The sequence below is a fragment of the Polyodon spathula genome, unplaced genomic scaffold, assembly GCF_017654505.1.
Source record: "Polyodon spathula isolate WHYD16114869_AA unplaced genomic scaffold, ASM1765450v1 scaffolds_3089, whole genome shotgun sequence".
Classification (NCBI taxonomy): Eukaryota; Metazoa; Chordata; class Actinopteri; order Acipenseriformes; family Polyodontidae; genus Polyodon; species Polyodon spathula.
Genome location: NW_024474553.1, coordinates 1 through 5,174, shown reverse-complemented (window position 1 = coordinate 5,174; position 5,174 = coordinate 1). Strand labels below are relative to the sequence as shown.

The 5,174-nt window shown below is 36.9% G+C and overlaps 2 non-coding genes across 2 annotated transcripts; one reads left to right on the top strand and one right to left on the bottom strand.

The window, feature by feature from the left end:
* Positions 1-2,685: 2,685 nt before the first annotated feature.
* On the bottom strand, positions 2,686-2,759 carry trnai-aau. The gene has a single exon. It is a non-coding gene; the product is annotated as a tRNA-Ile (tRNA).
* Positions 2,760-4,152: 1,393 nt separating this feature from the next.
* On the top strand, positions 4,153-4,294 carry LOC121311276. Its single transcript, XR_005949181.1, has one exon. It is a non-coding gene; the product is annotated as a U4 spliceosomal RNA (small nuclear RNA).
* The last annotated feature ends 880 nt before the right edge of the window (positions 4,295-5,174 follow it).

Below are 5,174 nucleotides of genomic sequence, written 5' to 3'. Positions count from 1 at the left end.
ATAAATGCCTGGCACTACTATATCAGGGGCTTATATATATTATCAAAGAGCCAGCTGCCCAACGTTTTGATATGTTGTACATATCTTTCTCAAGGGATATTATGTGTTTGAATCAAAACATTGGAGGTATTTATAGGTGTTTGATGGCATGACAACGCACTTGTTATTGTTTAGGTTATCACTTGGCATGATGTCACTGGTGTTCTGTCAGATGCTGTCATCATTTTTGCTGCTATATCCTTTTGGCGCTATTTCAATTTTTCGATTAACATTATTTTATATAATCTTAACTCGGCATGTACCACGCTTCTATATCCTGCAACTTCTATTCTCATGCCATGCTGGCTCTGAGGATCATATATCATTGATTTGGTCTCCCCAAGCGCATCAGCATGTGATAAATTTTAATGTCAAAATGGCTTTAAAAATTGTATATTTACTGGATTTTTATTTTACATCTACTTTGAAATTCTAATTTCAGTCAGTATTTCATTTACTTTATGTAAACTACATGGCACATTGTTAATTTTAGCTATTCTTACAAACTCCATTGCCATATGTGCCACACAGATCCATGCTGGGCCAGGTTACATGCACTTGTAGAAGGGATGATCCTTGTGGGAGTCTCACAGGCAACAAGCATCTCAACATGATTAACCAAAGGGACCTAAACAAAGGGATCATCATCACAGCTTTGACAAATCTATTGGCATATCAACTTAAAGGACTAACAAAAAACTGGGATGCAAATAATCTGAGTGACTAAACTAGCTGAATGTCAGTTCTTATGTTTATGCGTATACCTTTTCACCTGTACAGACATGTAAGCATGTCAATTTTACATGTACTAAGATGACAATGACACAAGTATTTTAATTGAACCTACGATTGAGTAATGTAGATTGTGTGAAGCTATACCCCTATAAAAATGTACCACGCTTCTATATTACCAATCTCAACAACTGCGGGCCTCGTCGCTCCTGTAAGCTTTCAATTTCACAATTTCCCAGTTAAGGTGTTGTAAACACTTTCTTTCTTCTGACCTTTTTATACACACACATTAAACTATAATACAACTATTTACAAATAGTTTTGGAGGAGTAACACAACCCCTGTGTTCAACCCATTACAATACTTATGTGCTTTTATTGGTTTTTACTCATGTGAGCAAATGTTTTTACTGTTTTAACTGCTCCCGGTCGAACTCGCTCTTAAATGTAATTATTTACTGGAACAAGTGACAATTTCAGTCTTAAAAAAACATATTTAGGATGCTTTTGAAAAATAAGTTTGTTTAAAACTCTTATCAGAAAGCAATTCTCAACAAATTTAGTGCATTGCTTCCAACAAATTCTTAAGTGTAGAAGCAAACAGACTGGGCATTTTGCATAAAAAAAACTATTTAAAATTTACAAATACAGGCATGCTTTTAAAAAAATCTTTTAGCTTGCAGAACAATGTGAATATTGAATAACACATTAAATATGCGTGTTTTTTATTTTATTTGTTTAACTCGGATGTTCTGGTTTAACGCTTGAGCTGCACATTTAAAATGCTGTGCAGTATCGAATCCAGCCAGAATAAGCACATTGTTTTGAAGTGAATATTTCCAAAAACTAAATTTGATTAAAGTAGAAAGGTGACATTTATATCATGCAGTCAAAAATGACTTTTAGCAAAATGCTTCCATGTTAGTGTTTAGTGCAGTGGTCTGTTCATGTTAATCAGCTGCCAGACGGGTGTTTATGAACACACGATGGCAGGCATTGGATAAGTAGGAATCCAATTTCAGACACTTCTCAATCCAGGAGTCAGGGATTGATTATTATTACATTTTTTTTTTAAATCTGCCATTCCATTTTTGTAATAATAATAATACCGTGCTTTCCCTGTTATTAGTCTAATAATTAGCGGCGTGCATGCGCAGGCTAATGCAATTACTCGACAAAGGAGTTCTTCAACGAATTAGTCAAAAAACACATCAAGTAAAGATCACACAGTCGTGTCGCTCCAGCTCCAGCGCAGTGATTTCACTGTCAATAAGCATAACAGGGAGTACTGTTATAGACTGAAAATACATTATATATCAAAACATAAACATGGGTAAAGAAACTAAACACTGAACTCATTAAACTAAACTACAAACATATAACATTTAAACTGCAGAATGGAAACGTACCTAGTAAATACTACACATTTTTAAAAGAAGCAACATCATGCAATGATTATTATTTTTCTTTTTAGTCTACAGACTGCAGTCCACCGCGCTGCTGTTTGACTGTGTAATTGAGCCCTGTGTGCGCTCAGCGCTCCTCACTGTCAGCAGCCGCTTGGGTGTTTATAGTTAACCTCGCCCAACAAAGGAGACGCGCACCAGTACGGCTGTGGTTTTATTTGAAAGGAGATTTAACATTGCTAATGTAATTGCTAAGTCGCAAAGTACTACATTGTGGTAAACAAATAAATAAATACAAATGCGCTGTCCATTACAGAACATTTCTCATGTACCCCCTGAGGAGCGCTCGAGTACCCCCGTTTGAAAACCATTTACATTTACAACTACTTACATTTTCCCACGTGTGATTGCCTCGTACAAATCTGAGAGAGTTTCACAGTTCATTATTTAGCCTATACTGCCATCTACAGCATTACTGCGGGTGTGGTTTATTTAAAGAAGAAAAGTCATGGCCCGTACGGGGATCGAACCCGCGACCTTGGCGTTATTAGCACCACGCTCTAACCAACTGAGCTAACCGGCCACACGCATGAAACATTTCTCATGTTAAACTGAACAATGACACATTCAAAGTAGAGGAGACTGTATATAGTGGTTAAAGTAGGTTGTTATTGGTGGGTATTTGTCTTTTTAGGTTTGTTAGTCCATCGTGCTGGACAGATAGGTGGTTCAACTAATATTAAATGTATGCTTCAAAGTTAAGTTTTGTTTTTTTAATTTAATCGTGTCTTACTAAGAAAAATAAGTGCACTTGCATGTTCTCTTACAGAATTAGAAGAGACCACACAGTAAGGAAACGAAACAATTCTCCACTTTACTATATTTTATATAGTTATTTGAACTGCTTTGGAATTGTTACAGCTTCGATGAACTGAAGGGAAAAAAATAAGTTAATTTTGTGTCACTCTGGTGCTATGGTAACTCTGCCTCTGCATGTTGTTTTGTTGCCTAGCAACCTGGCTGTATTGTCACTAGTATCATTATGATACGTATGTTACACTTCCTGTGATTTCTCGTAGGGAAAAAAAATGTACTCGCTATTAGCATACAAAAAAATATATAAAATAAAATGGGACCACTTTATATTCTTATATTATATTGATGTATAGTTTTCTTCAGTCAAAATAATTACAGAATATGTCATAATGTTTCAGTGTCGAGACAGAGAACTAGCTCAGGATTACCAGATTTAAAAATGTTACATTGGATTCACCAAGAGTAGGATGAGATTCTTTTGTGTTTCCACTTGCATCAAAAACCTCCAAATAGCTTGCTGTAAAATATTCAACCAGCCCATATATTCGCATTGTTTTTCCTTTCATGCTATTTCAGAATGGACATTAGAGGGCACTCCATTGTTTGCATGCTTTGAATATGGCCTGTCCCACATTGCTAAGTATTTTGTTAAAAATAAATGCTAATTATTTAGCACTTAATCACGCAGGTGCTGCAACATCCTGACACCAGGAGTCAGAACCTTAAAGCTGCGCACACAAGCGATCATTGGATGGGGCGATATTAGCATATTGCAATCCCAGCAAGCCTTTATGTAAGCGGCAGTGCATTTCAAACTCACTGGTCTCTGTTATGTGTTGTTTGTTTTGTGTATTTGGGCTAGCATAAGCAATATTTTATATCAATGCATATTTATTTTGAAATGCAATGTGTTTGTCTGGAATCAACTCCCCAGTAATGTTGTTGAAGCTGACACCCTGGGATCCTTCAAGAAGCTGCTTGATGAGATTTTGGGATCAATAAGCTACAAACAACCAAACGAGCAAGATGGGCCGAATGGCCTCCTCTCGTTTGCAAACTTTCTTATGTTCTTATGTTCTTATGTCTGCACTAATAAATGATACCGTATCAAGGACTCTAGTGTCACTCAAAGGGGAAGCCCGGCTTTCAGGGTGTATGTTATCTTTGTGCAGTGGCAGTATCATAACCCATGAGATAAATCTGAGGAGCGATTATTGCCGGTTGAAAACTTGACCCAATACCCTGCTTGTAACAACTTGAAATATAGTCAGAGCTAGCAATTTTTGACAGGCTCTGAGGAGACTGTAGATACTGGTTGGAATAAGAGATTAGTGGTTCTAGATGGAATCAACTGTGTTTAAGATTATTTGTCACGTGTGTTATCCTGTGCAGCCCTTCTGCTGGTCATACCAGTGTTTCGAATAGCAGTATACAATTTATATTTTTAAATCTTTATTTAGACATCTCTTACTACTTCTAAAAAAATAGAACTGGATGACCTTCAGCAACATGCGGTTTCAATAAATCCGTCCAACAAAAACACCTTTTTAATATGTGCTGCCTCCTAATCGCGCTGCCTATGTTGCTTTGTCGTTTATCGATATCATACATTTTTAAATTTAGTAGATTGTTTAAGCAAATCGCTATCGGTACGCGAAGCAGGAAAGCAATGTGTTGTGTGTGCAGAGAATACTGTCTCGGCTTGGTGTGTTGTTACCTACCATTAGTTGTCAATAAAGTCTTTCGAAAACTGTAATGGCGGGCTCACGTCTGTGAGGTGGAGTTGGTTCCTGACTTTAGCAATCGGAGTGCATCTGTTAAAATGCCTGCTTATAACCACATAGTAAGGAAGCTAAACAGTTTGATATTTTACTCTTGGACAAGCACTTAACCGTGGTTATACATTTTTTATTTTGACGTTTGATTAATGTAAACATGGTAGAGCTGCACGTCAGGCTGGTGTTCAGACAGCTCATCACACTAATCTGTTACATGACTTGTATTGTAAGAAGAGCGACCAGAATTATTCCGGGCTTAAAAGGCATGTCATATGCAGACAGGCTAAAAGAATTGAATCTGTTCAGTCTTGAACAAAGAAGACTACGTGGCGACCTAATTCAAGCATTCAAAATTCTAAAAGGTATTGACAGTGTCGACCCAAGGGACTTTTTCAGCCTGAAAA